This window comes from Zonotrichia albicollis, chromosome 6 (assembly GCF_047830755.1).
Source record: "Zonotrichia albicollis isolate bZonAlb1 chromosome 6, bZonAlb1.hap1, whole genome shotgun sequence".
NCBI lineage: Eukaryota > Metazoa > Chordata > Aves > Passeriformes > Passerellidae > Zonotrichia > Zonotrichia albicollis.
Window position 1 is genome coordinate 46,822,952 of NC_133824.1, and position 15,112 is coordinate 46,838,063.

The 15,112-nt window shown below is 37.9% G+C and overlaps 2 long non-coding RNA genes across 2 annotated transcripts in view; both read left to right on the top strand.

Moving 5' to 3' along the window:
* The first annotated feature begins 7,079 nt into the window (after positions 1-7,079).
* LOC141729256 (uncharacterized) lies at positions 7,080-11,372 on the top strand. The gene is made up of 3 exons (XR_012580643.1): positions 7,080-7,433; positions 10,521-10,704; positions 11,282-11,372. It is a non-coding gene; the product is annotated as an uncharacterized LOC141729256 (long non-coding RNA).
* Positions 11,373-12,427: 1,055 nt separating this feature from the next.
* The window catches only part of LOC113460205 (uncharacterized), a 41,027-nt gene continuing 38,342 nt past the window's right edge, over positions 12,428-15,112 (top strand). Inside the window, exon 1 of the long non-coding RNA XR_012580881.1 lies at positions 12,428-12,533. This is a non-coding gene — a long non-coding RNA (uncharacterized LOC113460205). The remainder of the gene's footprint in view (positions 12,534-15,112) is intronic.

Genomic DNA, 15,112 nt, shown 5'->3' on the forward strand with positions numbered 1-15,112 from the left:
ACAGCTTTTAGGCCCTCTAGTAACACATTTTAGTGAGTTCTGCAGTTCAATTGTATGATGTTTAAGAAGTAATAATTCTTGTATCAGTTTTAGGATGTATTGGCTTGATTCCATTGTAATGTGCCTGCCTAAGTGGTTTTGTGGCAATCATCTTCTATATGAAATACTTATCGTATTCAGAAACACCTACTGCAGCTGAACACAAAGTACAGTAGATTGAGTTGGAAGAGCATCTGAATGTCCTATAGCTGCATTGCATTACTCCTTTAAAAATATGTATTATTGATGAACTGAAAGCATGGATGGGAAATTACTGTTACTGAAATGCTGCACATGATTGTACCAAACTAATTTTGTATTTTCTTTTTCAGTGCAGAAGATGCTGTGTCATGGTTTGTGTGTGAAAAACCAGTAGGAATACACCACAGAACATTTATATACATTTATCTGCTTGTAGCAAAGGGCTTTTGTTGGATGTAAAAAGCTGCTCCTTGCTCTTTTACTTTTCCATGGGCAGAAACACAGAATGGCTTCTGACAATTTAAGGTAATATTCAGGCATAATAGTTATCAGTGGTTGCCATTAATATGATTCCTATTAGTGAAAAAAAGAGAGCATTCATTCTCTGTTATATTTCTGTAAGGACCACATTTGCTGATATTTAGGGATCAAAGATCCACTTGAGCTAGAAAAAGGATGAGGAAAAGCTACTTTGCCTTTTCAGTTCTTAGGAGGAAGCAAAAACACAGGGAAATCAGGCAAATAGTTATAAATCCAGGTTAACCTTTGGAAGGCAGTGAAGTCCTTCTGTTTTCCCTTGTTACCCATTGGAAAAGTTCAAAACCTTTTTTTAATTAAAAAAAGATGATTATTTGTATGCATGAGCATGTTATTACAAACCTGTATTTTTAAATAGGTGCAAGAATGTTAAACCATTAGATTACAACAAACAACATTTCCATTGTTTGATCTATGGTTCCCTTTATTAAATCCAGTCTACTAAGAGTATGTTAAAATTGTTTTGCATTTCTGTAGATTAATTTTAAATTGTCATTCTTTAGTCCCTGAAATCCATTTAAAGTGAGTGCAACTGCTCAAGTGCAGATGTAATTTTTTTCCTATTTTGGTGAAACCTCTTTTGTTTTTAAAGAAATTGCATAAAGGAGATATTTTAGGAAGAGAGGTGGGAGAAGAGAACCAGAGCCACTACCAGAACATGACCTAAATCAGGACAAACATTGGAAGATTGCCAGATATTAAAAAAAAAAGGCTGGATCTGGCTCTGAAAGTAGTCAGCTTCTATCAAGCAGTAGGTATTTCTGGCTTCATGTGGCATGGGTTTATGTCATACAGAAAAGCTGGTCCACAGGAGGGCCACTAAAGTGATCAGATGGCTGGAGCACCTCTCCTGTGAGAAAAGGCTGAGAGAGTTGAGGTTGTTCATCCTGAAGAAGAGAACACTTTGGGGAGGACTTAATGTGGCTTTTCAGCACTTGAAGAGCACTTTTAAGAAAGATGGGGACAGACTTTTTAATAGGGCCTGTAGCAATAGGATAAGGGACAATGGTTTTAAACCAAAAGAGGGTAGATTCAGGCTAGGTAAGAGGAAGAATTTCTTTACAACGTGGTGTAAAACAGTGGCACAGATTGCCCAGAGGGGTGGTGGATGCTCCATCCCTGGAAATACTCAAGGTCAGGTTGGACAAGGCCCTGAGCAACCTCATTGAGTTGAAGATGTCCCTGCTCATTGCAGGGGGTAGGACTGGATGAGCTTTAAAGGTCCCTTCCAACCCAAAGTATTCTATGATTCTATGAAAGTGTTAAATGTGTTCTGTGGATTGAAAATAATTAATTCTCTGGGGTAATACAAGCCATTTCAGCACCATAGAATTATTTCCTCTTAGCCAGCTTCACAAGTTTAATGAACAGGAAATTGACAATCATTAACAAAAGGTAAAAATTATTTCAGAAATGTACTTGAATAGCATGGTCCCATTTCTCTAGAATCTCTTCTGTGAAATTTTGAGTAAAATTGGAATGTCTGAAAAAAAGGGTTCTGAAAGCCTATTGTAATCCATTGTAGTTCTTTTGCAAGTTTCTGAGCTTGTTTGGCTTTGCAGCCTCACATGGAGCTGTGGGAATCACTGTATTCTGGTGGGGGATCAATCTCAAGAAGAGCTGCAAGGTGAATATGGGGTATGGGGGAGTTCAGTTGTATGTGTGCTTATTGTAAAATCCAGCTGGAGCAATTTTCTCCTTGGTAAAAAGGAAGTGGGTTTGTCTCTGATTTTTTCTGGTCATTTGTTTAAGGTGAGGGTGCTTGTTTGCTTTGGGTTTTGCTGAGTTTTTTGTTGTTGGTTTTTGTTTCTTTTTTAAAGTAGAAGCAGTATAAATAAGCAAAATTTAATCCTAGGAAGTTATTCTGCTTAACATACATGATTTTCTGAAATTATACTAATTTTGCAAAGCTTTCAGGCTTAGCATTTACATGCTGTGTGTCTGAAGGAGAAGTCCCACATGCAGTGAATCTGAGTTAACTCCTCTGCCCAAAGACACATTTGTTTCACATGTAAATAGCTGGATCCCTAGACTGAGATGATATTGGTCTGAATTTACAAAAGTTTGTACAGGGTAAGTTCTACAGATAATTTCTGGCTTAAATGTTATTCAGATACTGTAAGAGCTGACCCTCCTGGGATTGAAGTACTGGAGAGACATAAACCCCACTCCTGAGCAAACCAAAAGCTTTAATTCCTTCTACAAACTCCTACTATTGTATTTTAGCAATGGAACTCTAAAGGACACTAAAGGACATAACCACTGACTTAAGGTCAGTTTTATCAGGGATTTATTTCACTCAGTATTTTATCCATGTTGTACACTTTATTGACTCATTTATTGAATGCAGCAGCTCTCAGAGAGTTAGCTGAGAGCACAGCTATTGGGTGCTGGCTTCATGTCCTGATAATTTATCTGGTTCCATTAGTAAATAACAGGTTTGTCATGGTTGTTTCCTAAACAACTGCTAGAAAAGCTTACAAAAAGGAGGAGTCAGTAATTTCAATTTAAAGCTTGCTCTGATTAGAGGAGACAGTTTGGTTTGTCCATCTTTGCAGGTCAGAAGCTGCATTAGAAACCTCACAAACTCCTATAAGGGGTTAAAATACCTAGAGAAGGCAAGACAGATACAAATAATGTTTTAAAACTATGGCCAATGGGTATTTCCATCCTCAGTTAGTTTGGTGAAAGCTTTCTGGGGTTCTCTACACTTGTCCTTCTCTTCCTTGGCTCTGATTTTCTTAAATAATAAATACATTCTTAGTCAGCTCCCCATTCATCTTGCTCCCAGCAACCATATGGTAAATATACTCACATTATGTCCTTCACTAAACAGATATAGAACCATGCTAGCAGTGTAACAAACACTAAAAGCACGAGGATGAGGATGTGTCAGCAGGAGAACACGCTGGAAGATGAGTCCAAACACACACAGTTTATGGATTAATTGAAACTACAACCTGGACACTCTCAGCCAGGAGTCTTAAATTAAATTATTAAAGCACTTCTGAGAAAATTACAAAAACAGTTAAACCAAATTAATTTTGAGCAGTAAGAACATTTAGAATATAGCACAGTTTGAGTGGTCATTAAAAAGATAATTAAAATAACTTTTGCTGTGTATACCCACACAGAAACAACAGAGGACTTAAGCAGAGCAGTTCACCTCATACAGATAAATAAGGACTAAAGCTGTCTGCCTTTAAAGTGAAGCAAAACAAGAACTGTATTCAATCTTCATAAAACTCTCATCCTTTTACAATACTCTAGGCTGTGTATCTCAGTTTCACTTTTCACAAAATCTGGTAGCAACAGATGTAGTCACACCAGCTGACAGGCTGAGGAGGAACTTGTACAAAGCTAGATTGTATTGTGGAAGGAAATTATCCATTCTCCTATCTGGGCCCAACCAACACCACCCTTGCCCTGTTTAGCACACAGCTGCACCTCCAGGTGAGGAACTGCCAAGAGGGTCACCCGCAGGGAACGTGCTTGCTTTGAGAGGAGTACACGTGACTGACAGTTGTTTTGCACTGGGAGCTGTGAGCAGCAGCAGGAACAGGCAGGGCAAGGAAAGGTGCCGAGAGCAGTTACACTCCATGTTCATTGACTGGAGGGAGCTCTGGGTGCAGAGGGCTCCCTTCTAACAGTTTTTGCTGTATTGTGTTCACAAAAGCTGCAAAGCCATCGAAGCCAAGTCATGGAAGACAGATTTTATCTGTAACAAGCTTCATCCTGCCCAAGTTGTATCATGAACTTCTACAGAAACATCAGATAGAATACAGGCAAAAACCCAACACACCTGGGCAGGTATTTTACCCTACTAGCAGCTACATTTTGGATACTTCAGGGGTCCTTTTTCTCTTCTTATTAAAGTTGCCTAAACCCTCTGTACTTTACCTTTGAGTGTAATCTTATCTAGTTCAGTGACAGTGGAACAGGAAATTTAACTTTATAATTGCTGGAGATAGTTGTCACTCTTCAAAGGAAATAAGAACAAAAAGTCTTTTAATCAATATTCACGCCAGTGACTGCCCAGATCTGCAGAAATTCTGGGTAAGACACAGCATTTGGAGAGTTGCTATTTGTGTTGCTGATATGTTAAATTCAGTAGTGACTTCCTCCACTCTGATAGTGGTCTCTTTCCACAAATCTTTGAAGGACAGGAGGGTTTCAAAAGTTGCAAGTCTGTATCAAGACCAAGAATATTTCAACAGAAAACACATTCTAGTTGATATGGAAAAATTTGATCAGTTAATTACTGCTTCTCTATTCCAACTGCTATTTCATTGATTCTCATGGTTTAGGCAGAAAGAATCTAAGAGAAGTCTTCAGGCTTCTTTTAGAAAATGCAGAACATCACCATGGTATTTATGTTTACAGATGTGAAAATCTTTGTAAATATTACTGAGCAACATTAATTGTTTTTTTGGGATTTAGCCAACTAACAAGGAAAAAAAATACAAAAGAAACCCCAACAAAACATTTCAGCATTTATACTCTAGGCCAGCAAGGCCTCAGAAACAGTGAACCTCAGGATTCAAAAGAGGGATTTGCAGCTTGAAACTTTACTGGGAAATAAACAAACAAAACTGATGTCACAAGTTTCACTTCTCAGGCTTGCTAGAGCTGATCTTAAAAGGGCTGGCACTTATGTTTTAAACCATTTGATCTTTTACAAGATACAAAATTGTCGCTTCTGTTGTCCCCTCTAAGACCTGCTGCCACTGAGCTTTTGAAAGGAAATCACTACTAATGCAGCTGGTGCTGCCTGGAGAAAAAGAACTGCAAACACTGTTGGCCCCTTTTGATGTCAGTCAGTGATCTGGCCTCACGTGATGCCAGCTCCTCTGTGTGGTGTTACAACCTGTCACAGATAACAGCCTGAATTACCTGTAATCTAAAAAATTATGGTCAGTCTACTGTAATAGTGATTCTTGCTTTTAAGGTGTGTGTTCTGAGAGGGAGAATTCAGAGGACAACATCTTGTCTCACAGGACAACAAACACAGAGAGTGGGATGGATATTTCCTGCTCACAGTGAGAGTACAACACATGCTTTACCTCAGTTTTAAGCATGGTTACTTAGAAAAAGAGTAGACAAATTTATAGATAAAATGATACAGAATAATCTTGCACCAAAATGTCTTTTTTATTATTATTTTATTACTGAGTTGCAGGATTTATGCAGAATACTAAGTTTTGTTACTAAGTTTTGAAAGGATTTTTAGAAATAGTCAGTGAAAGCAAGGTTTGTAGTTTGAGTGGTAAAAAAGGAAGAGGATAAGGCTACCTAAAACACTGCACAAACTGATGTCTAATTGAAGAAGGAGTGCCATTACTGCCTGGCTTGCAATGCTGTGAGAATTTATGGTACATTTAGCTTGATAACCTTTGCTATTAGGCCAGAATAAAACCTGTTTTGTGATACATGTCTTATCTCTGTTTTATTATGAAATTTATTTGACAAGACAGTTTCTTGGCTATGTGCTGGTTATAATTTAGATAAAAAGATAGAAGAGTAGTCACACTTCATACAGAATATAGAAATACCAGAGCATCTCTTTTTCTCATTCTCCACACTGGACTATCCAGAAGCAACCAGAATTGCTGAACCTTGGTTGGGAACATGAAGTATTTTGGTTCATACATTCATAAATACCAGCTCCTTTCAATTCCCCTTATAAATTAGATATGATCTTTGCTATGTAATTGACAGCAGATCTTTGGATATTATTTAAGATATGGAAATACAAAGTAGGGTGGATGGTGTAATATTTTCACAATGAATTAAGAGTTCAAACTTACTATTTTACTTTTCTTGTTACTTGTCAAAAGAGATCAACATTTTAAAAATGGAGAGAAGAGCAGAGTTCAAATTACAGTGCGTTAAATTGAAATTAATAGCTCAAGCTATTATTTCTTATGACATAGGAAAAAAAAGTAAAAGTTGGATTCTGTACTTGGGGTCTCAGAATAGATGCAAAGATGACCACACAGTGTCAAATGAGAAAATTCATTACTTCTGCCTTTGAGGTTTCTGTCCAATTTACTCCTTTTCAGAAACTCTCTGAAATCAGTGTTTATACCACAAAACTTGTGAGAATCAACAAGAGATCTGTGACAACTCTGTGTCCCTATCCCCTCTTCAGTTTTTCTCCATGAAATTTTGATTTTTTTTCTGTTCACCACATGGATTTATCATAGTGCCAGATTATTCTGGGATGTATATCCATGTGGGAAAGCTTGGGAGCAAGGCTTTTCATCCCAGACCATCTATTCTTTATTGACAGATATTTGTAAACAGCAAGTGCCTTCTAAAGAATGTGTGCAAATAAATACTATTGTTTCTTAGCTTTTTAAACATGTAGGTGGTGGTCACATAGGTCATTACATTATTAGAAATCTGTCTGTTATTATTAGTCGTGGTAGTTTTAGTTTTAGTTTCAGGGGTTTGTTTTGTTTTGTTTTAATTTTTATTATTATACTACAGAAATTACCATAATGAAACTACCAGTTGATTTGCATCTCAGTAAATTAGCCCCAGTTGAACAACTTCCCATGATTCACACATCAAATCTTCACTTGTGTTCTTCTTTCTTTGTCTGCTTTTGCTTTTCTAGATATTTGTGTAGATTCTATCATTATAGTGTCTGACCAATATAGAAAAAAAATTAATGTAAATTCCTGTCTTATTACAACCTTTCATGTGTTAAATATAATTTATGTTTCATTTAGGGGTGTTTCACAGTGCTGTAACAAGGACAAAGGAGACACAGTACAAGACCAAATTAAGATGTAGTTAATTAGTCTGTGTGATAGTCTTTGCAACTGGGAAAGGAAGATTAAGAATAAAGTCATTGTCTTCATGGAAAAGTGAGTATTTTTTAAGTACCAAGTTATGGACCATTCTGTAAAAATGTGTGTTACTGATAGTGAAAGATATCTTCATGCCAAAATGCAAAGCTGTGTCCAGTATCTAAAAGTACCTCTAAATTGAATTAGGGAAAGTCTGAGAAGAAGCATATTTATGACATGCTGCTTCTGAATGATTATTTTTTAAAAAAATTAAAACTTTATTTTTGTAAAGCACTTCATTATGGAATGTGATTATACCTATGGATTTTACTGGGATTCTCTTTGTTCAGAGTAGTATAACCCATATTCAGAGTGGGAAAAGCTGCTTTTCTATTCTGTCTGATAAGAATGTTTCCACCAGAAGTGAGCCAGGGTTGCTGCTGGGCTGAGATTGAGTTTTCCTGCATGTTTACTTCTTTGTGTAGGCAAACCCCGGGCGAGTGCGTCACACAGGAAGTCTGGGGAGTTACTCCAGATTTATGCTGATGTAACAGGACACAAGAGAAATTTTTTGACTTTCTGTCCCAAGCAGATGGAATGCTGTTAAGTGACAGCTCCAGCAGGAATAGATTTGGGAAGTACTGTTTTAAAGGCTTGTTAAAGGAGAATGTTTGAAAGAAAGGTTGGAAATAGCAGAAATAGGAATCACGTTCTTTTTTCAGGTTTAAATAATGCCTGAGTAGTGCATTACAAGTCCATGCTGCTTATAATGCTGAAATACTATCCAGTGGCCTCTGTTTCTCCAGTTTTATTGTTGACTTATCTATTTAAGTTTAGACTATAAGGGGGGAAAGACCAATGCTAGTACTGATCCAAGATGTGGGTACTCCTGGTCTGTCTGGACTTGTGGTAGGCTGCCTATCCTTGGCTTGTGATCTTCCTGTTCTACTGCTAAAGTACTGAAAGAAAAATGTTTGTATTACTGAAAGAACTGAGAGTGACCTCATAAATGTGCTAAAAGGCATCAGGGCAGTTTTAAAGTTCTTTGTAAAAAGTAAAACAGAAATGTGGACTTCTTCCTCTCCCCCAGTGTAGTAAATGTCATCAAACTTCCCATTAGTACCATGTTTCCCAAGAAGAGAAATGCCATCATGTTCATCCTATTCAATTTTTTAAAATGTCTCTCTCTCTGTCTCCTGCTTTAAAGCACTATTGAGAAGACTGGACAAAATTAAGCACAGCAATTCAAAAGTCAGATCCATTAGCCAAGATGGAATTGGACTTTCTGCTAGAGGGAGAACGATGAAAAGTATCGACAGAATGAACAGACTGAGGCTTTCTTTAATCTAAATATTGCAGTTTCTTAGTATCACATATTTCCTGGATAAATTTCACTGAATAGAATTTATTTTTTCTGGCCTAACGTTTTCCTTTCTTCAATAGCCTTATGTTCCTTTTTGTATAACGCATGTGATATATTAAATAATTCTATTCTGTTTTCTAATCAGTATTTGTTAGCTTCCAGGAGTCAGATCTTATTGCTAGGCAACTAAATCAGAAATCTCCATCTCTGTATGAAGCAGTTTGCTGTATCCATGCTGACCCTGTGCTTATCTATACATACATCTGTAAAATTACCTAAGTGGAGCTGTAAATGTCAAATGCAAACATGCTGTGTATCTTACCCATATGGAATTTATCTTGAAACTGAGTTGTTAATAATCAAAACAGCTTGGAAAAACACACAGATTTTCCCCTCCCCCTTTTTAGACATGTTTTCCTCACATGTACCTATCTTTAAGAGCAGCCTTAGTGCTGAAAATTATTTATTTCTTCTGGACTAAAAGAAACAGAGATTTATTTATTAATCACTGCAATTTTTTTACATCAGGATACTTCCTTAATTTAATGAATGCTTCTGTGGGATTTTGATTACTGTGATTATCCGTCACAAGATAGAGATAGAGGACTCAGTGTGAAAACCAACAGCAGGGCTTTAGCAGGTTGTAGTGCCAGCAGTCCTTCTGCAGTTTTTACAAAGCTTATACATTTAATAATTTATTGAGCTCTTATTTTCTATCTTGGTGCTTGATTGCATTCCCAGTGTCAGCCAGTGTATTTTGGTGATCTTCTAATAATATGTCCTCTGTAATGTCATTGTCTAATTACTAAGGATTTGTTCTTATTTTCTTCAATGTTATTTTTGTTGCTAGTGTATCACTGTTCTGCCATGGAGAAAAGGACTTCTGCTGTCACATTGGCATGACCTTCTATTTTTTTTAAGCTATCTTAGATTGTTTTTAACCAGTTCATTACGTGCTTTTAACATATGTGTGGTGTGGGAGTCTCAGGAATGTAGAACTAAGGTCAGCAGGAGCATGTGGAGGTCACCTGGTTCATAGTCCTGCTCCAGACATAGTTAATCTCCGAGGTTCAGGGCCTTGTTGTGTTCTTTCTCTCCCCTATGCTGAGTGCCAAGACTGGACACAGAATTCCAGTCAAGAGTATTTTGGCTGTGGCCTGACAAGTGCTGAGCAAAGAGTGACCAAGAGGTGACTCTTAGAAGCGTTGTTTGGACATGCTGCTGTTACCATCCCTTAGATGGTGGCTTGGCTGGCTGAATTACAGCTGTCCAAGTAAAAGCCTTGAGGGGAACAAGCCCCTTCCACTACCCAATTCTGCAGTTTTAATTTCTCTTTAAACCAGCTTCTGATCCTTCACTGAGGATCTGCAAAAGGAGTTTATGTATATATTTTCATATAGGTACGCCTAGAGTTGGTTAGTATAAATAAAGGAGCTGAACTGATCCATTTTTCTGTTCTAATTTTGGTTCAGCTGTGATTAAGGATGTTCCACTGTCCTTCCTGTTCAGATCAGAAATAGATTGGTAACTGACTCGTGTTAGAAAATACTGTGTTTAAAAATAGAAATGATCGCATGCTGTGGGTGAGCCCATGGAGTGGGGCTTCAGGTGAAGGGAGGGCTTAAACTCTCTTTTCTGCTTTGCTGTCATAGCACTGCTATTATTTATGGTTCCCACATGGCACCACTGCTTTTCTCACCTCCTCAGCCTCACTTGCTGTATTTAGGGACTGAGGCAATCTGGCAAGTACAGTTGAGGGAGCAGAGGGAAGCTGTAACTCTGCCCCATTCTTTGTGTTTCAGTGGTGCTGAGGATGTAGGAGCTGGGAAGGCAGATGCCGAAGGCCTACTGAAGTATGGATGGACACAGGAGTTTGTGCTGTGAGAGACTTGCTTCCTGTTCCTGGGGCCCAGCAGGCACTGGGCGTACTGGTGGCACTGGTCACTCAGCTGGCTCATGTGGCAGCCTGTGCTCAGCTTACATCAGGTGCACAAAAAAGCACACTGTGGAGCAGAGGACACAGAACACATGGAAACTGAATAAGTTTCTCCTTTCCTTTCTGCCAGTTTAAAGTAAGAGGGCACTTCTAAAGAGGAAATGGTATCTCACTCTTAGATTCAGCATTTAGCCTCTCTTTTAACTGCACAAGTAGGTGACAAGCAGTGCTGGCTGCAGTGATGTTCATCTCTGATGCAAACCAAGCAAACTGCACAGGAATATTCCCTGTAAGCCACCAAACAGCTTTCAGTTTAAAAAGAAGCTTGTACATCCTCCCATTAGGAATCCACTAAGCTGTCCAATATCCACAAAGTGAAGTTATTATGTTTGATATTGTTTGCTCAGTTATAATTTTAGATTAAGTCTCAAGTTAGAGTCACAGAATCATTATGATTGGAAAAGACTATAAGATCCAAAAGACCCCCGAGTGCTGGGGCACCACCACAAAGTTTGCCACTAAATTACTAAACCGTGTCCTCAATGCTACATCTGACCAAGCTGTATCTACTATAAATAATATTCCTAACATAATATTGAGTTATACACTACTTGTTTTCTTTTACAGATTCTATCCAGTCTTTTTGTTTTCTTATGAGATTTTTGTTGCAAAGTATCTAATTCTTTAAGATGTTACAGATGGAAGCATGAAAATGGTAAGTTATTAAGAAACTAGAAATAGTACCTGCAATCTTAATATTTTTATCTTTTATGTCTTTTAAAAATTCCTACATGTTTGTGAAGTTAGCTTTGTTTTGCTTAAGAAATGCTCTAGGTGTTGATTTCTTATAGGATGATTTTCTTAACATACATCACTAAATCTCATGATTATAGAAATTTGTATCTGTGTGGTCAGTTAATTAGAATAGATGATCATTGTAGGTCCTTTCCAACTGAACTATTCTGTTCTGTTCAGTACATTTATTTTTCATTTTTTGGACAGAAAAATCGGGGTTATTTTTAAAAAACCACTTCAGTCTTCTGATAAAGTTGATTCATCCACCTTCTTCAGCCTTTCTACAATAGGGCTGCAAAGACAGCAAAACCTATCTCAGTTGTTCATACCCAGACTAAATAAATGCATTTTATTAATCTATTATATTCCTAGTTCTCTCTCCCTAATTTAACTGTGATTTCCAAATTTGCTTTTTTTTTTTTTTAAGTGCTTCAGTGGAGAGATGAAGTTGCTTGCCACAAAACAGGCTGAAATAAATACACAGGCTTTCAGCCTTCAGGGAAAATTTGGATGGATTTGCAGGATAAGCCTGATAGCAGACTCTAGACATGATAAAAGGAACGACGTAGCCCACACATTCAGCACATTGTCTTTGTGCATGCAGATAACGTGCTGGGGTTGCTACAGCTTCAACTTTCCATCCTGAACTTCCTGACATAGGTGAATCCAACTTGCTCCATTCCTCCCAGGCAAACAAAACCATCTATTTTTAGAATGATTTAATCAAAGGAAGTTTTATAAAGAGGAAAGCTGAGATTCAAAAAGGAAATACATCCTGCTGTGCAAAATTTGGCTCCTGCCTGCCCACCACCTTGAGTTAATATTGTCTACATTTGCAAGTGGTGCTGTGCAGTTGGAGCCAGTTTGCCTTTGGTGCCAAGAGCCTGACGTCCACACTGCATGTGAGTGGGTGGAAAGGAGGGAATGTGCTTTGAACTTGCTCCAGTTTGCTCTTGTGAACTGAAAGTCCAGCAGTAGCTGGGGCACAGGAGATGCTCTGTGAAGTCTGTAGAATACATCTTTCAGCTTTGTGTCTTTTGGGGGTATCTGGCTGTACTCTTTGATCTGGGCTGGATGAAACAAGGTAAGGTGAGAGGGAATGAACAGGAGATTCCCTTCAAAAGCATATTCCTGGTGTGAACTTACAAACTCATAAAGATGCCTCCACTGATTGGATGGTTTGAAAAGTAAACATATTCTGACAGACTGCAGGGAATTAGTACTTTCTGCCCTTTGAAAATAAATTTTCTCTGTATTCACTGATGCTTTAAAAATATTCTAGTATTTATTCTCTGTGCCAGGGTGAGAGAGGGAAACATGGTAGAGTGTAAAGGTGTTCACAAGGGAAGCTACTTGTCTGGTTAATAATGAAGGACTCACCTTGTAAGTGATTACATTCTGTTTCACAACTAACATAGAAGGTACATGGACAGATAGGTATCTTCCATATATGTGATTTTAATATTTCAAAGCCTTCGCTATTTACCTTTTTCTAAAGCTGCAACCAGGAGAGCTTTTCCTGATTTCAAATCTTTTTATTCTTCATAAAATGAAAACTGATAAATTGAAGGCCTTGCATAAAATCCAGTACACCACTTAATTCCATAGCATTAGCTGCAGACAATACTATTGCTACCTTTATTCTTCTGAGTCAGTACTGTAAAATAATGCAGCAGTGGATACAGAGAAATGTGATAGTCCTGTAATAATGGTGGAACTGAGGAAGGTTATATAATTCAAACACTTGTGAAAGTAGTAGAATTATGGATTTCTTGCCAAAGCTTGTCTTCTGAGACTGTGATTGTTTACAGGAGTTGTAGCACAGAAGCCCATGAGGAAAGATGAGATGAGGAGGCTGATTCTGCTGCTTCATTCAGATGAAGCAGGACTTGCTCTGAGCAATGAATGCATTCATTTTCATGAGGTAGTCTAAAAATGGACTACAAAGCAGGATGGAATCCAACCCTGCATCTTAGCATTCAAACTCTGTTTAAACAACTGTCTGCACAAGGCTGTGTTGCACTTGTGTTTGGGATGGCTCTCAGTGGAAACCAGTAACACCAGTATGCACCACCAAGGTGAGAACACAAAGCCAGAGGCCATGGCACTCTTTACACAGACTTTACTTAAAATAGGTAAGTGGACAGGTGAGCAGAGGTAATGAGCCATGTAGAAATTTGTACCAAAGCTTTTGCAAGCCTTAGCATGAGAGCTGCAGCATTTATGTAGCTTTACATGTGAATGTTTTTGGCCTTTTGTGAAGGAAGTCAATCCATAAACGAAAAGCTGTCTTTTCAAAAAATACATGTAAAATAAGCATTCTTTTATCCCAAACTCTCTCTCCCCCTTTCTGAACCACTTTTTATTGTCATTCCACATGTGAAACTTCCTTCAGCACTATATCAGCATGTGTGGTGGTCACTGGGACTTTTGCCAGTGTAAAGCAGGTTTTGGCAAACTGTGATTGCAGATTATAAAAGGCTGGCAGCAGAGTTAGCATGGGGTTAGGAGCCTTAACACTGAGAAAGTTGGCTAAGAGAACCAATATGTTTCTCAGCAGAATCCCTGGAGCTGGGAAGTCCTTTCCTCATACTGCTGATTTTAAGGTCATGTGGTGAACAGCATTTAATTTCTTTGAGTTGGAGATATTTTTAAATTCTGCTGGGTGTCTGTGAGTATCCTCAGCATCCTATTTGGGAAAAAAAAAAAACATATAGTGTAGCGTACCACATTCAAAAACTCTCTGATCCCTGAGCATTTGAGGTTTGATCTTATTGTGAACATCTACTTTTTAATCATATTTAGGGCCTGAGTAATTCTAACCATTGCTTGAATAGTAAATGCTACTTGGTCCCTCAGGATTTGGCCTTTATTTTTGAAAAAAGGCAATGGAAAATGTAAGAATTAATTAATTCCCTGCAGGTTTTTGTGTTCTCTTCAACTCTCAATCTGATTTTCTGGATCTTTCTGCATGTTCACATGTACTCAGTAGCTGAGCAACTATGGTTTAAAAAAAAGTCACTGAAAAATACCAAAACTCTGTTTCTTTCCTCCTGCCTTTTACAAGATACCTGCAACAGAGAGGGTCAGGAATTTTAATGCCAGCTGATTTGAGTCCTAGGAGAACAAATAACTGCACAGTATTTTTGCCAGTGTAATCTTTGGTCATTATTATTGATTGAAATGAAACTTAAAAGTGGGTTTCTTCTGAAGTCTTTTGAAAAATGGTGGCTGTCAATATGCTTTTAAGGCTGAAACATCTATCTGCAGCCCTGTAAAGATGGTGAATTAGTTCTGCTGAAGTACGTGACACCTGTGAGAACTCCTCAGTGTGTCTGATGGGGAATCAGAGGTAACTTTCAAATTTTGGATACAAATGGAGGAGAAGAATAACAATTCTCTGTGATGTGCCAATTTATGAGTAATGAGTAAGTGCACTATGCAGGTTAAAAGCACCTCTTTTTTGAGGAAGCAGCAAGGAAGAAAGTGTAAAATTATGTACTGAGATCTGACCCCAAAAATACTCAACTTTACAAAAACTATTCACCAAGCAGACCTGTAGAACTGAGAGAGAATTTCCTGGGGGAGAATTTTAAGTGCTTGAGTGTAACTTCTTGAGTTTCATAGGGTTGTGATCTGACTGTTTAGTTAGGTTTTTTCCTT